The 21094-nt window shown below is 32.2% G+C and overlaps 1 protein-coding gene across 15 annotated transcripts in view; it reads left to right on the top strand.

Moving 5' to 3' along the window:
• The window catches only part of hts (adducin 1-like protein hts), a 79583-nt gene that overhangs the window by 2513 nt on the left and 55976 nt on the right, over nt 1-21094 (top strand). For all 15 annotated transcript variants that reach the window (XR_011396243.1, XR_011396244.1, XM_036375681.2 and 12 more), the window contains one exon: nt 13362-13447. The gene's annotated coding sequence lies outside the window, so the exon portion shown is untranslated. The remainder of the gene's footprint in view (nt 1-13361; nt 13448-21094) is intronic.

Genomic DNA, 21094 nt, shown 5'->3' on the forward strand with positions numbered 1-21094 from the left:
ATTTTGGAATTTATAATACAGTTTTTGACGTCAAATGCATGTTTTAAATTTTAACAAAACTCCATTTAAAATGCTCCAAAAACAACATTTTTATTTAAGTGCATCTTACGTAAATATAAATGTATTTTGGTATATACTCTTATATTTATATTTTTAATCCCTAATATTTTATTTTTATAAGAGGTGTGTTTAGTTCGATATATGTGTATTCTAAAAAATTCTAATATTTAAAATTCTAATTAATTATTAAAAAAAATGAATATATAAACAAAAAAAAAATGTATATTGCATTTTTTCATTATTTAATGCACCCTGTATATAAATTCGATATTGTACAATATATTGTATACGTTATTTTGATAAATACATATCGATGTCTGTTTAATATTGGCATCGTCTTGTGTCGTAAACGAGAAAATGGTAGAATGGTGGGCAGATAGATAAGCGTGGGCGGACATGCACATTGGAAGGAAATATTAATTGAAAGCACCTACTTGAGATTTTATGCAATAAAAGTAAAGGAACAAACTATCAGCTATATTTTTTTTTATTAATCTAAAGTAAGTTGGTTCGCTTACTTCGCATATCTGATCCGACAGCACATATTAATTTCAGTAACTTTTGATAAATATTGCGCTAATTGTATATATATGTGTAGGAAAATCCAAAGTCTTTATAATTAACATAATATATACAATATTCATTTCAGTTTAATTTTGGCATGTGATAATAAAACTGATAATAAAAACAACAAAACTAACCAAAAAACCACAAAAACTGAATTACTCCAAAGATAAAAACAAAAAAAAATATTCGACAATTCATGTAAAATCCAAGTTAAAAAACAAAAATTAATTTTTTAATTTTGCATAGCACTTCCTTTTCTTCGTACTACTTCTTTTAAACGTCTTGGTATTGATTCGTCCAACTTTCTTGTTATGAATGTGTCCATATTGTACCACTCTTCCATTAGTATCTGTTCCATTTGGGATTTTCTCGTAAAATGGCGCTATCTCAGTCTTCTTTCTAAATGATCCCATAGATGCTCTATGGGATATAGATCTGGACTTTGAGCAGGAGTTTTAATTACTCCAGAGCAATTGTATAAAAGCCACAGCTTTGTATTTAATGCAGAATGCTTCTTGTTGTTATCTTGGTAAAACTGGAAAGTCGCTCCGATCATAATTTTGCGAATTGGTTAATTTTTTCCCAACTCCTGCTGCCGACACACACCCCCAAATTATAACGCCTGCAGCTCCGTTTTTCACAGTGGCCACTGAATTTCGCTCTTCCAGTTCTTCTTTGGGTTTCCTGTACAGATCTGTCATCGTATCCAATAAGATTAAATTTGCTCTCAACTGCAAAGATCACATTCAGTGGGCTTGTTTATGTACGTTTTTGCAAAGCATAATCATTCCAATCTATTTATGTATTTTTGGATATACTTACGTGGCTTTCGCGCAAGTCTTTCCCTGTAGTCATTGATTTTCAAATAAATTCGAATGGTTTGGGGTGTCACTTCTCTATTTAGGTTTTTTTTAACATTTTTGGCGAACCAACCAACGTTCGTCTGTTTTAAAAAGACCTTAGGGCGACCACATCTTGGATGATTTTCAGTCGACTTCTTATATTTAAATTTTTTTATAATATAGTGAATAGTTGTAGGTCGCTTATCAACTAATTCGGTTATTTTGCTTTCGGTTAATCCACTTTTAAAATGCTTGACGATCAGATTTTCTTATTTCTTCAGACACTTCTTTCTTTTTGCGACACATGTTTACTACTTCATATATTTACGTTAAATATCGCTTCTAAATGAAATGCTGCAAAACAATGTTAAATAAAATATTCAAACCAGTCGTTACTTTTTACCAATAATAATTGGAATTCGTTCTTTTGCGTAGTTGTCGAATATTTTTTTGCTTTAATTTTCGGGTTAATTTAGATTTTGTGCGTTTTTGGTTCGCTATGTGGTTTTGAATATCATAAAACTCATCAAGTTACAAACTAAATAAATTATTGATTTAAAAAACACTGTTTTTTGTTTTGTTTATTTAAAGAATATTTTAAAAAATAAAAATAAAAAAAGACATATGTCGAATACTTTCTTTGGACAATGTACATACCTATGTACGAATCCAATTCCTTGTAACTTTTTATTGATAATTCTGTGCTTCCACTGCCGGCTATTTGCTTTGCGTGACCATTCGAAAGTTAACATTTTTCTTATTGTAAAAGATGAATGAAACTTGTTGGATGATTTGGACACTACAACTTGCTGACTACATAAGTCTGCCTATAAAATACATATGGACTTATATCATATATTCGTACACACACGCATGAAAATGTTTATATGCACAAGTGCGTAAAAAAGTATTGAACAGCAAAATCATAAGAGAAGTTAGAAATGTGGGTCAAATCCACAAAGCAAGGCACGCGACACCGACACCAATACCAGCATAGATAAATTTGCCGGCAGACTGTTGCGGCGGCCACTGCACTTCACTGACGTTGTTTAAGCACATTTGGCGTCTCAGCGGCGCCTACTACGAAAACCACAGCAGGACGTGAGACAAGTAGGCAGTGTTGAGACAGCAATTTCAGCAACTAGCTTATAAATGTTTTGTTTGTGTGAAGTGCAGGAACCGAATAAATATTTTGTATTTGTAGTGCAAATCAATTGCGAAAAATACCATATGTTTACATACATACATAACTATCGCCTAGATGAGATGATAATCACATGTGTGTATATACAAATTAATTGCTGATCTGCGAGCTATTTCTTAAAATTTATAAAAATTGCTTAAAATTGAAATAAATAATTCCTTTTCGGTTATGAGCAGTTTCGTTTGCGTTCTTAACCATATAAAGTTTGCACATGGTTCGCTTACTTATCTTATCGCTAAGTGTTATTACATATGTAGTATGTATGTATGTACATAACCTGTCAAACATTGTAAAATCTACGAAAAAGAAAACCGGCCGGCCACGGTATGCACGCAAGCAGGTAAGCTTACATGTATGTACAGAGATTGCAAAGCAAACGGGGAAAATACTCAAGTGCACAGCGAGTGAAAAAACCGCGTGAGCTGTTCAGTAATTTCATTTACATTTTTCAATTATTTTATAGCGTGTCAATTCTCAAAATTTTTTATACTTTTATTGATTTGACCTAACGATGTTTCTATTGTATAAATTTAGTATTTATTAATATTATTACGATATGATACATTCCATTCATTTATATCAATGGGTCGAGCGGGCGTTGTCCCTTGCTCATACACATTGCTCATAACACCCAGGCACACATACATACATATATTCCTACATATGTAGTATGTACATGCTTGTCTCTTCGCTTCTTACGTTGCTTCTTCTTAAATGTCTGATTTGCGCAATATTTCAGTTGTCTCTGTAAAGCGTGTTATTTGTTTAACACTTCGCTTATATATTATTAAATTTTTTACATTACTCCTTTCTCATCTACTTCTACTCGCTTTAACGGTTTGCATTCACCTTTTTTTTTATCAGTGTAGATATCAACCGCTCTCAGCATTAGTTGAGTTTAATTTTTCTTTTCTACGTGTACGTATTATTTCTACCCCGCCCAAAAAATAACATGTCTGATTACGTAATTAATTATTTAATGTTTGTATTTACCACACGTATTTCGGATTATTGGGTCCTACATTTTACTTATTTATGTTGTCATAAACTTTTTTCTTTTTTCAGATTGTTTAGTTATTATTATTTTTTTTTTGGGAACAATCAAATTTAAAAGAAGTAGGCGTGTCAATTAAATTATGCTTTCTTCACAGTTTTTTTTGTATGTTAAAAACTATTGAATGATCCTGAGAATTATAACTTCAGTAGTAGAATATTTATTTTTATTTAAGAGCGTTGAAAAATGACAAACATATTTTTTTTGCTATGATATTAACATACTCAAAATCAGGACTGCAAATAATTCATAAAAAATATTTTGAATAAACAGTTAATTATTTTTTTATGTTGTAATCCCAAAAATCTTAGTTAAAAATAATGTTTAAATTTGTAAATCCAAATATAAATTTAAAATAAAATAAAAATTAAAAATAAAATGAAAATACAATTATAAAGGATATGTATGTACATATTAGAACTCTTGGTGTTTGACTAACCGGATTAAATGGATAAGGCATTATTCGAATAATAATATTCGGTTTGCACTACCCTGTTAGTCGGAAGTTGTCGACTATTCGATTGTCTGCTCATTTTCAAATATGCGGTTAACCGTAACTATTCGAATAGTAAGCGTACATTCAAAAAAAAAGGAAGGCACAAAAGCTCCTTCGATTTCAGACAATTTTCATTTATTCACATATTTGCAGCAGGGAAAGAATTCGAATAGTCGCAGTTGAACGACTATTCAAATGGTACTATTCGTTTAATATTCGTACGAACGGTTACAACCGGATATTCGAATAATCGATTTTCGGGTTATTCGAATAATTTTAAGAGCCCTAGTATATACATATGTTCATATGTATAATAAATTAGAAATATGAAAATCATTTATTTTTTATCGCTTTTCATTCCAGCTTTTAATTTAAAAATAATTTTTTTTTACTACAATTTTTTAATTAACAAATATTTTTAATTTTTTAATTTCAAACCTCTGGGATTTCAACTTTCGGATTTTCAACTTTAATTTTTAATACAAAAATAAAAAATTAAATTTTTTGAATAAAAAAAAATTATGAATTACTCAAAACACCCGTTTGCCGTTAGTCTGCATTTTTTCTTGTGTGTGTTGTGTTTTCTTCTTCTCTCTTGCATTATTCTGTTTTATTTTATTTATCTTTTTCTCTTGCATTATTCTCTTTTATTTAATTTATCTTTTTCTGACATGACGACATTTTTTTAAATATGGACTGTTCGACAACCTTTCTTTAGCTCCTCTGTCATTAGTTAATTAATCAAAAGAGGTCATTCAAGCAGCAGCAGTAACGAAGATTATCAGTCGGGTTTTCACTACAGTCGGGTCTAAGTAATCGGAACGGACCCGGATTTTTATCCGGCCAAGAATTATCAACTGCATCATTCCTCAAAACTACTTTAGGAATGTTTTTTGCAGCTACAACAACAACAGCAGCAATGATAATCATCGGTGTTTTGTTTTTACATTAAATTATTCACAATTCTTTTTTTTTATGAATGTAATACTGTTCAAATTATCTTTAAAAAAAATGGTAATGAGGAAAGCTTCTCTTTATCTTTAATTTAAATACCTACTAAATAACTCCTTAGCATATTCAAGTTTTCTAGTGAGAATAATTTAAATATACGTACATATATGTACATATACATATTTATTATTAATTTTAATAAAAATTAAGCCTAAAATACCTGTAAGCTGCTTTGCTAATATTGTGATAATTTTTAATACAGTTCACCCTGTTTTCCGCTTTTTCAAAACAAAACCAAATTTGTTTTTATTATTATAGCAAACTAGCAATCCTCACAACTGTCAGGTTTAAGGCTTGCATGCTTGTCACCTTTAAAACTGACCTATTTTTTGTTGCAACACTATATAGTAAAATTGCTCTTTCTTTTTTATATCTTGCCTATGCAAGTCAGACAACTGTCTACGTTCAGTTGCGCGCCAATACTTAACTTAATTTTTTAATCTGTGAAATTGTCAGTTTTTATGCATTCAGTGCAGTGACTATTAATCGCTACATATTTTCTCATACGGTTTTCGTCTTTAATCGCTCAACCATTTAACGGCTAGTGGCAATATTTCAATGAAATAAAAAGAGGAAATCTAGGTACTGACCTGCCATGCTACTCACTGACTATCATTGGTTGCAGCTGTGTATGAAGAGCTTGGTGAATTGCTGCTTCAGCGGCTTTAAAAATTTCTTACCATTCCCATACGACCACTCAGTACGATTACATGAGTATGTACAGCTGTTAGCAATAATATAAGAGACATCGGCTTGTATGTACTTGCTGTGCGAAGCATGGTGGAGACTAATCTATCTAACTACGTACCTAGCTACCAACCAACCATCCAAACATCCAACCAATCTACCCACTTCCAAACTTATATATCTTTATATGTCTATATACTCATATATATGTATACAAACAACTAAGACGGTTAGGCAGCTCATCCATTTACATTCTGTGCGCCGAAAGCTTAAGCGTACTCGCCTCGAACGTTGTCTATAGTCCTCTTGATAATTCTACCATGCTGCCGCATTCAAAGTTGATGATGATAAAGAATGTTGCTTGCTGGTAATGCCTAGACAGACAGACAACCATTTTTTTTGTCTAAAGCGTTGAATGACACGTCTAACAAACAAAATGACTTTGCAACGAGTCTGCATATATGTAAGAACATACATAAATATATATATATATATATAATATATTGCAATCTATGTACATGTTATGTTTGCGGATGTTATATATGTACGTGCATATATGTATATGGTATATTCCTCATTATTTTCTTATTGCCATTTTCATTATGATCATTGCGAAATGTCTTTTTGCTATTTTCATTCTACAACCTACAAGTGTTTTTCTTATAACATTGAGCTTTAAGGTGTAAAAGGAGCAGCAGCTAGGTTGCGCATTTGTTATACCCCACTGAAAATGTCATGCTACAGTTGAAAGATGGTTAAAAATTCAAACCTTTGACCCAATAAATTTTGCCCACAAACTAAAATATTACTTTTAGTTAGATATGTGAGATTTGTTATGAATATTTAACATACACGTACATGCATCAGTATTTACATTTATAGCTTGTTATGGGTATATATTTGGCAACACAGTTTTCTCAAGACTAACTTTTTTTTTCTATGTTATTGGTTACGTTGTAGCATGCAACTTCCTCTTAAAGCTTATTATCCCAACCTTAATATTTTACATTGTATTGTATGGCTTGTGAACTGAAGATAGGCTCTGTTTGTGCTGTTAGCAACACTGTGCTGAGTTTCGTAAATTGGCCGCTTCTCAAATTAATGATTTCTTTGACATTTACGAGATTTTAATTGTTGGTTGGATTGAGTTTTAATATTATTACTTTTAGCCTATCTTAATATGTTTTTTTTTTACATAGAACATGTTTTAATATAAATTTCCATAATATTTTTTTTTCATTAATATTTGTTTTTAATCCTAATATTTACATTGATATCCTATAAAAAATTGAAATGGATAAATTTATTTATTTTCATATTTCATTACCAAATGCAACTTGAAATAACTGTTAACTCTTGTATTTATTAAAAAAAAAATCAGTTTATTCAAATTAAATCTGAGTTTAACAATTTAAGGCTTCACGTACATACAGCAACTTTTTTGCGCTCCTGATGTTGAATATGCCTGTTCTGAAACGTCTGAACTGTGACGAATGTTCTCCTTGTTTTCTCCAGCTAATTCATCGGCTAAAGAAAATATAAATTCCTTTCTGGATATTTTTGATCCGGTACACTCTTCGTAAAATATCCACGCGTTTATCGCTGTCAAATCTAAAATATTATAAAAAACTTGAAGAGGCCATCGAAAACACCCTGCTTCCACACTATATTTGCGTGCCATCTGGTCCACGACATCGACACCAAAATTTGTTTTATTATAAAATGTAATAGTTTCTGGAACACATTTTCTATTGATTTCTATCTGTATATTTCTATGCTTGGTGCTTAGAAGGACTTTTATACACAGTAAGTGTGCAGTCTTCTGATTTATGTAAATTTGATGAAAATAACGGAATCTTGTCCTTTCTTTATTTCGCTGGTTTTGGTAGTTCTCTCTTGTTCGAGCGGATGGTCCCAATTAAAGTTGTCTTTAGTTCAAGCAATTTGTTGACTAGCGGGATGCTTGTAAAAAATTTATCGGTCGTGATATTCCTTCATCGATGTAAATACGGTCCGGCAAATTTCAACGTTACAAACTGGCCCAACAAATTTGAGCATGGAGTGTCATCTTTTCCCAAGTAAACGGGCAACTCGGGCATATAGTATTGCCAGAAAACTACGTAATTCGGAAACTGTAGTTTTCCAGTCGTTCTTCAAAAATCGACGTGCTTCGGTTTCGGTGCAGTCTTTTATATGTTTCATAATATGGGCGTCAATTATGAATTCAAAAGCACTAGTTACACAACCCGACATAATATTTCTTTTTGCGTAACCAGTAGGCTCTGCGATATCCATGAGTATAGTATAAACGGACGGCCATCCCATAGATTTCCCTGCTTTCAGTCTCGCCCACCATGCCCCGTCAATTGCAATTTCAATTTCTTCCATTACATCTCGGGATGTACTTGGAATACTCGTTCTCTCATCCTCGGTGTCAGAACTAGAAATAATCGGTGCCCTTTTCTTGTTACGACGTATGTATATTGAAGAAGTTTTCCTCTGCTCTACCCGAGGATCCTTCCATTTCTGCAGTTTCAGTGGGTTCAGAATCTTCACTGTAATCATCACTTTCATTCACTTAATTTTGGTAAATTTCTTATTATATCTCGTGTTTTTACTCATGATTGCTAGAAAAGGATAATCAGAGAAAGTAAAAAATAACGTGTCCTAATCCAATTACCCTCTTGTAAATACTCGATCGATTGAGCGGTTTTCGAGATATTTAATTGCAAATTTTGAATTCCGTCAAATTGACGGGTCCCGTAAACCTAGTGTTAAATAGCTATAAATTTTTACTTTATCTTGCAGTTGCAATCAGGGCTGTAACTAATACAATAACATAATAATTGAAATAAAGTTTGAATAATTTTTTTTTTATTTGAAATTCCGAATATTTGATCAACAATAATTTTTATATCTTTAATCCCAAATACCGGAATGAAAAATAAAAATAAACTCTTTATCCCAAAAATCGGGTTTATTTAACCCCAAATACCGGAATGGTAATTTTTTTTAACTCAAGCTTATAATTAAAAGTTGAAAATATAATTTAGAATATAGATTTTTTCACGTGTGCGTACTTCGTGTTCTATCATTTTGTTTATTTTGAAAAACGGAAAGCTTATTTTATCTCTGGGATAGTATGAGATAACTTTATAAGAACCGCGTTCAAAATTAGATAGTGGGCGTGGCACCGCCCACTTTTAGGTGAAAACCCATATCTTGATGTGCTTAACCGATTTCAACCAAATTCGGTGCATAACGTTCTTTTTATATTTCTATGTCATGGTGCGAAAATGGACGAAATCGGACTACAACCACGCCTATTTCCAATATAACACCATTTTCAATTCGATCTGATTCTTTCACTTTCCACTATGCATATCAAGGAACAATGATATCGGGGTAAAACTTTGCGTGAATAATACGTTTAAAGTATGCCACCTTGTGACCAAAAATTGTCTAAATCGAACCAAAACTGTTCAAGCCCCTAAGTACTAAATATGTGGACCCCAGTGCCTATAGTTGACCTTCTACCGAAAATATCAGTCAATCTACAAAGAAATCTCAAACGAGTATACCATTTGACTTTGCGAGAGTATAAAATGTTCGGTTACATCCGAACTTAGCCCTTCCTTACTTGTTATTTTCAATTATTTCACCCGAAACATCGGAAGCTCAATACCATAATATTATGGTATTATTAAAAATTTAACTTTTATCCCAAAATTGGAATTAAAAATTGAAAATCTAATTTTTAATCCAAAAATTCGCAACACTGATTGTAATTGTTTTTTGATCGTGATAAGTGGCAACTGATAGATATTTATGTTATCTATTTACTATATAATTGCAAATTGGTAGCATAATTCAAATTTACTTTTTAGTCATTTGGCAAACGTAAATAAATGTGTGTAAGTATATGTAAACTTTCTAATATTTTATCTTTAAATATCACTTTCATTAGAAACTCTAAGAAATGCATAATTTATGCATATCCATATTGAATCACACAACTATAAGTATTACAACATAAGATTAAAATATAGTAATTCCTAATAGACACAGCAGCTACCAACATGCATGCATATTAAGCAGAGCGAGCGCGCATAAAATTACCACTGAGTTTTGTTGCTGTCTACCTTCAAATGTTGGTCGCCTTTTGACGTTGAGCGCTTTTACTATGTATTACAAATACTGTTGGTTTTTATGCAATCGACATTTCCATTTACAACAAAAAATGACAACAAAAACTTAAGATAAAAGATATTAATAGGCTAAAGCTGGTTGTCTACAAAGCAATGAAAGAGAAACGTGTTTAAAGAAATGTGGTGAAGAAAATGAAATCATCTACGATTTTTATTGTACAACAATGCTAATATTGAGGCTATAATTTCCTTAATCGTTTTTTGTTTTCATTTTATACTGGCATTTCTTAGAGCTGTGCGAATCGCACGAAATTGCATGAATAACATTAGTGCAGCAATTGTTGCCAAGTCTGCGGCTACATATACCTATGTATGTATGTACCGGTGCTCTGAATGAGTTGTGAAACAATAGACGCTTAACCAAACTTGTACACACACATACACTTTTCTACGATATAATGACGGCGCTGTGAAGCTTTTATTGCTTGATTCGGTTCCGCTGCATGCTGCATAATGTTTTTTATATTTGCGTGTTCATATCATTAAAATCAAATTCATAATCATTTTTGTGTTATAGTTAATGCGGCGCTTGGCGTGGCATAGAAAGGCGTTAATCGTTGAGGTAGTAACTAAACGTGAATTTGTTCCAATTATGCTCAATGGAATTAATAGCATTATTGTTTAATTGTGTGCTGATTTTTGCTAAAAAGAAAAAATAAAATCATAACGAAAAGGTTATTACCGCTTGCATGTTTTTTGCATAAACTGAATTTTTTGCAATGAAAACAGTCTAATATTTAACTCAAATTTGAAGATTTGTTTCATTCGCGTTTATGAACTAAAATTAAATACTATAAATAAAAACAGTTTATAGTTGTGATATTTTTATATTTTATATTGTTTACTATTTTGTCAAATTTATTCAATTTACGTCACAAAAATCCAAAAATTTATCAATCACTTAAATGAATTATTTGCAATGTTATTAACTTTGGCGAGTAAATATATTCATCGAGTTAGCAAAAGGCTCATGTTGATGGTACTGTTCGTAAATTGTTTTATTTTGTTTTTTTTTTGTGGGTGGTGGTTGGGTTGTTATACTCGTACGACTTTTTGAGTAAATGATATTGAGCGCTGTGTTGCTATGGCATTAGACACAAGCGAAATTATGATGTCATGCTTTGCAAATATGTATGTAGTTACTCAAAAATACAGACACTGAATACCATTTAACAAACCCCACACTCCTATGCACCTCATAAGATTGTGCAAAGCAAGTTTTTATTGTATGGAAGTGTAATATTTGTTATATTTTGCTTAAACTGGCGATTTGCTCGTTGTTCTTGTTTTCAATTGTTGTTTGAGTATTTAGTTTGCTCATCTAGGCGTTTATTTACTGACCAACATTGCTCAATATTTACGAATGAATATTGCTTCCAGTATTTTCATAACGATTTTTATTGATTGTGTTTTATTTATTCAGTTTTTTTTTTTTTTAATTTCCTCTTGCGCGCACATTTCGTGTCTGCACTGTATTCTTGCAAAATTATTATATAAAAGAAATAGAACAAGCATTGCTTGCTCAAACGCACACAAGCTAAGTTTATATGTACAATCATGTATTAATATTTGCGCGCCGTATAAACGCGTGTGGAAAAATGCAACGCATTTACTATGTTAATTGAAATAAAATGAGGACACCAGGTCCGGTCTTACCCAGTCCGGCCCGCCTAACTACTAACTGCGTTATCCGTAAAGTCTATATTTACTACATACAGCGTATATTTTAGGGAAAGTTTTGCCGTTTGTAAGCTTGGTAGTTTTTTACCAGTTGACACCTAATTTGTTTGAAAATTGCATGCAAATTGTTGTGTACTTTATAGCTAAGAGTAATTATTTTCATATACATTTTAGCTATTTATTTGCATATAAAATACTCATATCCACTTTTTAAAAAAAAAATTTTATTCTAGTGTAGTTTTTGTATTTTTACCTTGAACAGAGTATATTAAGTCTGCCACCAAGTTTGTAAATTTAAGACAAGTTGAGTTGATTTAGCCATGTTTATTTGTCTGTCACTCCATTTTTGCGACCTTGATTAGAAATTTTGCACAGGGCCTTGACCCACCAAAAAGCTGCTTATTTGTTGGAAATGTAGATATTGTATCACTATAGTATATAGCTGTTGTACAAACTGAACGATCCAAACCGAGTTCTTGTCGACAAAATTTTATACACTGAACAGGGTATATTAGGTTTGCTACAAAGTTTGTAATACCCAGAAAGAAACGTCGGAGATCCTATAAAGTATACATATAAATTAATTATCAACTTGATGAGCTGAGTCGATTGCGCCTGTCCGTCCGTCTGTCTGTATATACGCGGACTAGTCCCACAGTTTTTGAGTTATCGACCACCATAGCATATAGCTGCCATACAAACTGAACGGTCAAAATCATGTTTTTGTATGTAGAACTTTTATTTGTGAAGGTTATTATAGCTTCGGCGGGGCCGAAGTAGCTTTTGTATTTTTTCTTTATTCATTGATCGAATACTATTCGTTTTCTTAATTGCTTTATTTAATTTACTTTAAAACAGCCAGAAAAATATAAAATAAAGTAATTGTGAATACATTAGCGCTTGCTTTTTAAAAAGTCTCAGGTTACTATTTGAAATTGGAAGCAATGTTTTGGTTTACTGGAGCTATGAAATTTGCGAAAGAGAGTAAATTACCAATTGCAGCATTATTTTTTATTTTAGTGTTTTTGTTTTTATTTTAATCTTCATGATTGCGAAATTGTTTTTTTTTTTTTAAATTGCGCAGTCTTGTTTTGAAAGTATTTTTTTGTAACAGATGAATTTCATTGTTGTGGCAAAAGGCATGTCCAATTAGAAAAGTATTTCAAGCTAGTAATTTTTCTGGTAAAAATATTTATATAAAAGTAAATTATTCTTTTATACGTTTTTTAGTTGACATGTCGAAATGGTTTGAGAACTTTAAACCTTTACATCGAGAATTAGAGCATCCTCTACTATATTAAAAACCGTCAGAAGAAATCCAAATACGAGTCTCTTATGTCTATAATTGAATGTTTTCAGATAAAGCTTATGTAGTCAAAAAATGGTATTTTTCGCTTTTTACTTTGAATTGATGGCCTTTTATATGTTTGCCAGTCTTTTATGTCTTAGGCACAATTTTAATTTTCATAATTCACATATTCGATTGTTTTTAACTATTATATACACATTAACATGCATTGTCGTTAATTTTGTCTTAATTTTTTGCTTTCAGATATTGAATTAGTCGGCATTTTGGTGATTGAAAAAAAAATAGTATTAACGTAATACTATACTTATCTCATGATTGATTGTTAATTGGTAAGTTTTTATATAATATATCCTATTGACGTTTCAATTAATAATAAATTTATTTATTAAAATGCGTAAATCGTATGAGTGCTGATTTTTTCCCTGCATAATTAAATAGTTATAAACACTTCAGTTCTTTTGGTTCATCTTTCCAATGATTTGTAGTATATGCATATCATATGTACCTATGTATGTCATAATAGCAATGATTGATGTGTCCAGCCCACCCGCACACATATTTATTTGGATAACTATTTAGTTCCGTTGTTGTCCATTTCGCAAAGTTCTTCCGTCCATTATGAACTGTCATCACAAAATATACATATGTATGTATGTGTGTCTGCACGTAAATTTCTAGTCATGAGCAAACCAAGTAGATACATAGATTATGCTTGGATGCAAACATTTTGCTTATATGTAAGCATGCAGTACATACAGATGTTTATATTCACTTTCCGGTCACTTAAACTTAATTGTGTCTAAAAGTGCGGCTGAAGGTCTTGAGACTCGTCAATTTGCAGGAAAAAATATTATTTAACTGTTTGTTCGTTCTGCTTTTGCTGTGTTGCATGAACCACACCCGCAATTGCTACTGTCAACGTCTCTTTGTTTTGATAAAATTGAAGGAAACACTGAACAAACTTCGAGTTTGTTCGTCGGCGAGTTGTAATTTGTTTGCTCGTTGAATGCTTTTCGTGGTTTTTATTAAAACGTGGACAACAGCGAAATTTTGCAGGTTTCCAACTTCTCTTACTTTAAGAAGTAGTCGAAAAAATATTTATAATATATAATTTAATATAATTTCACATAGTATGTCTCTATTATATTGTTAAAAATCGTTAAGGGTGTGTGTGAGTAATTATTTTAATTGTACGCCTCATTATTTATTTTGTTTTGAATGTAGTTCGAGGTTTTTGGCTGGAAGTGTAATTTGAAACTATTAACGCATTTAAGCATAACTTAATTCACTAAATTGAGATGTGCGAAGTAGAGTTAGAAAATTAGCGAAAATTGTGGTTGAGTCAAATATAAATTTAATAGACATAAAAATGCAAGTGCAATGAACGGGCGCAATCAAATAGTATCTAGTACTATAGTAGTGATTATAATCACGTTTATACTGAGTTGCGCATATGATCTTAAGTTTTTTAGTTCAACAAATTATTAGAAATAAAGGCTATGTACTGCAAGTAAGTTTTGTTAAAACTTTTCAGCGTTAAGTTTCAAATTATTTCGTTGGCTATGAGGAAGAAGTCACGGTCAGTAAAACAAAAGAAAGTGCATAAAAAGTTAATAAAAATAATTGAATTATATACTATCCATACAAACATATGTAGCTCAAAAAAAATGGATTGAAAAAAACTACAATAACAATATTAATAATACTAAAAACCACCACCTTCATCACTGCCATAGTCGCCGTCATAAACATCGCCTCAAATTGGGAGCAATCGCGCGAGTTCGGAAAGAGTTCATTTACCTTCGTCACACTTGAAAATTTCCAACATTGCTCCGGCAGTCGGTAGAGTGTGCTTCTTTGGAGTTGAAGTATTTTTGGTTGCCAACTTTTTGTATTGTTTTATGTTTGTTTTTTGTTTTCGGGAGCTTTACCCAAGGGGAATGATGTTGATCGCTGTGGATCAAATTGTAGGAAGGTGCATAAGAAAAATAAAAAATACTTATTTTGGATACGAACAGCAGTTGTGAGTAAAAATAGGTAATGATGACACAAATCTTTTTTAAATCTCAATTCTTATACGGTAATAACTTTTTCATGGAGCTTAGCGGATCTCTAGAGGAATTTAACTTGAGTTTTTAATTAAAATTTATGGAGACATTAGCAATTGCTTTGTACTAATCTTCTCATTTTTAAACGCTTTTAGAATGTCACATAAAATACTGTATACTTTATCTAACCACTTGACGGTCTTGTGTGTCAGTTGCATTTTTCGAAATTAAATTAAAGAAATGTCAACGTCGCCCGTCGTATGCTAAGTTTGAGGTCTCGGTCGAAAGCCAAAGAGCGCAAAAGTATCATTGCCAAATCGCTTAAAAAATATTGTAATCTACATACATATGTAGGTATATAAAATTTCATTTACACATGGAAATGTGATATCACTCTGGCATAAGACGCAGCAATGTAATTATGCCATGAATATTATAAATTCCATTTAAAGTCTACAGACTTTTCGTTTGAGGCAATTTCGTTTATAATTCCTTCGGTAATGGGCGGGTGGGTGTTTGGCATAAAAGAAAACACATGCATAGTTGTATGGATGTGCTAACGTCGTTAGAGCTTAATTCAATTAAGTCGATGATGAAAGTGATGACAACATTGTGTCACAGTGTATCGGGGAAACTGCGAGTGAGGGGCCGTGTGCAAGGTTAAAGAATTTAAAATGTTCTCGTGGGGAAATTTTTAGCATTTTCGATTTGTATAAATGAAGTTCAATAGTAAACCATTTACAATTGCTTGCGTTAGGGGTAAAGAAAGCACAAATAAAATATATAGATAGAAACAAATATAATTAATAAAAAGAAAACTCTTAAGGGATATATCAAGTAGGTTACCAGTAACGAAAACCGATTGTTATCGATTATGCAATTTTCTTTATCCATAATCAGCTAGATAATGTTTTCCGATCTGCGTTTGTTTGTGTTGCCTTAACCACATTTGAAGTTTATATTTATCTTGTCTTTTATTCTATATAATTTTTTTGGTCAAACTATTCAGTCACCGATTTCCACAATAAACTTATTTTTTTAACAATCAAATAGAATCACAATAAAAACTCATATTATATACATATATATAAAAGTGGTTTTCGCCAACAAGTGTTTAACGAACACTAATTTGCATTTGACAACAATTTCTATTGCTTAACTAACTTCCTATACATTTTGTAAATATTCACATGGTGTAATTATGCCTCTTTGTTTATATGCATAAATACTTACATATGTACAAGTTAATAGGCATGACATCATTATATATTACGGTCACGTCGTCTTCGTTTGTATAATTCGAATAGTCATCAAACAACTTTCAACAATGAAAACTGTGTACACATTTGAGTATAAATATGTACAAACATATTATACACTAAACATAGATTTTAGTCAAAAACAAGAAAACCCGTTAACTTCGGTTGCACAAAGCTTTAAAAATACAAAATTTTTCATACAAGAATTATATTTTGATCGTTCAGTTTGTATGACAGCTATATGGTATAGTAGTCCGATCTGAAAAATATCGTTACTGATTGTATTGTTTTCTTGGATAATAATTCATTGCAACTTTTGTGAAAATACCTCGTCAAATAAAACATACAAAAACATTAGATCGGTCGCTTTGTATAGCAGCTATATGCTAGTGTTCCGATATCAGCAGTTCCGACAAGTGAGCAGCTTTTTGGCGATAGTAGGATCTTCAGATTGATATTTCCAAAACTTGGAGATTAGTTCGCATAGAAATAGACAGACAGACGGACATGGCTAAATCGACTCAGCTCTCGTCAAGCTGTTTATTTATATTTAAATATACATATACGAGTATTTTTGGTGTCACCAAACTTCATGGTAAACTTAATATATCCTGTTCAGGGTTTAATAAAATATGTACGTTTATATGTATGCATATTTGTATTTTAGGAAAACGCGTACAATTGAAAAACAAATATGTGCATATGTAGACAAGTGAAATTTATAAATATTTGGCGCTTGTAAAACAGCATTACTGTAAAATAAGTAGATGTATTTAAATGTTTTTCGACACAGTTTAGTAATAACTAAAATGTTAAATTTGGAATTAAAGTATTTTTCTAACAATATTCACATTTAAAATGCATATTTCTTCGGTGAGGAAATTTTTTCTTGTTCAATGACGAATTCGGAATTATGATTGACTTAATCCAATCAGATTTCTTGCTGACAGATTGCGACAGTGTCTATGCCACTTCTTTATGACATCAGTCGTCCAGGAATTTTTTCTTATGACAAGTTGCGCTCCGTCTTAATGTAACCAGTAACCAGTAACCACCAAAAACATGTTAACGGATTTGAGAGCAGCAATAATAGACTAATACTCATCATAATTTCATCATTTTAGTTGTTTAAAGTCGTTATGCCAATTTTTATGATTCTGTCGGTTTGAGTGTTAAAAGTGACGACATTTAGTCGCTAATTTCCATTTGCTCTAGTAAACTTGATTTTTTTCGCCTGCAAATTATTATTTTATGCCGTTTTGTTGCCCATTGAATTTTAAACCACGCTAGCTCAAAAATCTACACGTTTTCTCTTCTCTCTCAATGCCGGCATTATTCATTTAATAAATACTAATACGAGTATAATATCTATATATTTCTATGAATTCTTAGCATTTGTTAATGCTTTGCATTTGTTACACATATTTTTTTTTCTCTTGCTTGTACATATGTTTCTATTTGTGATTTAATTTTGGTTGTATTTCTTTTAATGTACGGAACAATCACATGTTTACCTTGTTCCTTTTGTTAAATTTTCCATTATTCATTCAAATGGTTTTTCTTCTTTATTTTTATTTCTATATTTATTGTGTATAAATTGAAATTGGAAAGAATTGGGAGTGGCCGCTAGATTTAATCACTTATTCTCTCTTCTCGCAGAATCACACGTTTTCCATTTGTTTGCTATCTATCTATTTTTCTTCACTCATTTCATTTTGTAGTTCTTTCACTTATGCTTTTGACTCGTGTACGCAATTTTTTGTGCATTTTGGGCGAATAATTGAAAGTACCGCGTGTGAATTGCTTTACTGCTGTTGCTCATCCATGCCAAATTTCACTAATCATTTTTATTAGTGTTGAGTGTGATGATAAATGATGAAAGCATGAGTGGAAAGAGGAAATTAGTTATATACATATATAATATTATGTATAGCTGTATGTAATCTTATGCACACATACATATGTATGTATCTCTTCATGAAAATATACAGTGCTGTTTGATAAACGTGTTCATGATCATTTACCTGCACTGATCTGTTTTTTGAGGTTCATGATGGTTTTTAGTCGAGCTTTCACGACTATATATATTTTTTAAGGCCATATATCTTTATTGAATACTTTAGATAATAGTACTAGCGTTCTTCGGAGACTTGCTAAGCAAATTTAGGAAAGCCGCAAGCTTATATGGTTTAAGCAGCGTTAACGTAGAACCTACGTAAACGGAATGAACCATATGGATACGAGGGATATGCGATGATGCTTCATATGTGTGTTTATGTGTTGTAGAATCAACCTAAGAGATGTGGATATTAAGAATCAAACACACATCTTTGATATTCGCCCCTCAAAAGTTAGTCTGAAGAAGATTCTTATTCTTTCCGTCAGATAGATGACTCATAATTGATTGACTGCCTACTTAAACACAATGCACCTACATATAATATATCTAATGTATAACCAGTTCCAGTTCAAGACGGCTCATTTCTGCGGTATTATACAAAACTTGGTATAAGCTATCACCAGCTTACCTCACAACCTTGTTCAAGGTCTGATACTTTATAAAAACGTGTTTTTTTTTTGTGTTTTGTATGTAAAAAAGGCATAATTTGGAGTACGCTTTGGTATTTCGTATGCAAAATACATACATACTGCATATTGCATGCCACACAAATCTCCGGAGCTCTTTCACTACAGAAACAGCCCAGTCCAAGCCAGTGCATGGACTTTTGAAGTGCAATTGATGGCATTAAGATACTTTAGAATGCGTACAGCGGATGAATTATGATGACACAAAGCAACAGTCGTCCGATTATTGCTACTTTAAAGTGCGTACTGCCAGTCCGTCAGCAAATCCATTGAGCCCGTCAAGCAGGCAGCCCATCCATCTGTCATACATATATTCCACCGACCAGCAATTCATCAAGCAAACGCCAGGCGGCACGAGCTACGCGGCAACTACTCTGCAAACACCGCTTCCATTGTTGTAAAAGGTAGCGAGCCTACTTTGATTTCTCGCTTTTCTTTTGCGAATTGTTACAAAGGCTCTTTCCGATTCCCAGTCACGTAATCATGAATAATAAAATATGCCATAAGACTTGCCATAAAATGCAAAAAGGGAAATGTGCAATCATATCAAAACCAAAAATTGTGAAAAGCACAATGATTTCGTGAAAATACGAGTACAAAACTACTAGACATTTTTGTACCAAAAGTTGTACAACTCTAAGGTGCCCGAAAGCTTGTTGAGGCCAAAAGTATTTATTTGTTGATCATAAAATTTAAAAATAAAGTTTGAAGTAAATTTAGAGCAATTATTTTTTGAAAGTAAAAGTTTGGCCTATACTCGTATTATTTATAAGCAATTTGTGTACTTATTGAAATAATAATTTTAATGTTTCGCCTACAAACACGAAATTAGGCGAGTCGCTTGTTCGAACTTTTTTGCGTTTTAATTTTGCGCCGCCCCGTAATGGCTAAAGGACTCCTCAAAATAAAAGTTTTCATGCTAAAAACGCAAACAGAAATTTATCGTGTCTTTAATACTATTTATTCACAAGATTTAAGCTATACTCTTTTTTCAAAAAAAAAAAAGTCAAATGTAGTCGATAACTAATTTTTGAGCTATTTGCTCCTTCGTTTTGCTGCTCTCTAAGTTTTTCCGAATCAACTGCGTTTCTATTGTTAACAAAATATACAAGTTTTTAGCGATATTAAAGCTAATCTTCAAAGAAAAGACAAATTCAATATTTAACTGGAACTGAATAAGATGAGTGACTCGTGGGAGTTAAAATACTTGTGTAAATTGCTTCTGTGTTTATACTCGGATGTTTAAGATCGTCAATCGAGAATCATCGTCATTTTGAAAGCCACTAGTTCACCAATTTAGAAGCCGATATGCAATTCAGTATGTACAAAGTTCTCTCTGGTAGCTTCTTTAAACATAATAAGATTCTAGAGAATATTCTTGACGAATCGATCATTTACAGATTTATTAGAGCATGCACGTATACGTATACTTTACTTTCTTTCTGACTCATCTATGAAGTCGTATTTCTTATTAATTACTAATGCTTCTTGGAAAATCCTTAAAACTCAATTGTCTGTAGGCCTTCCTTAAAGTAGCTTCCATGCATGCCATCATGATTCACTGTATTTTTCACCTCGTATGCTAACCCACCACACAACCACCCTGTTTACGTTCAACTTAAACGCGATGACATCATGCAACATTCCTACGTCCTAAGTTTTTACACACAATGACGTCATCTTCGCACATATCCTGTGACTACGCCTATGAAAGTAAACGCCTGAATATATTTCTAGTGAACATCACGACAATTGACGACTTTGTTAAGTAAAGTGGCAATGAACTCGGAAAAGCCGGCCGGTCGATCAAACACCACGCCCGCAAGTCGAACATGTCAAGCGAATGGCGACAGAATTTTGACTTTGTGTGGCTGTGTGGAGTATGCACACTTGCTCAGCCCATGCTGCGCTAAATTATGTGGCGCCATAGAGTCGGTGCGCTGGGGTCACCTCTTGTGCTTGCCGTTACGTGGAGTCCTTGCTTGACTCGACTTTTGGGGTGGTTGTTACGTTATTCGCTTGATTGCTTAGCAGCAACATAGCAACAACCGTAAAGCGACAACAAATAAAGTTAATAAAATAT

The sequence above is a fragment of the Bactrocera oleae genome, chromosome 4 (genome assembly GCF_042242935.1).
Source record: "Bactrocera oleae isolate idBacOlea1 chromosome 4, idBacOlea1, whole genome shotgun sequence".
NCBI lineage: Eukaryota > Metazoa > Arthropoda > Insecta > Diptera > Tephritidae > Bactrocera > Bactrocera oleae.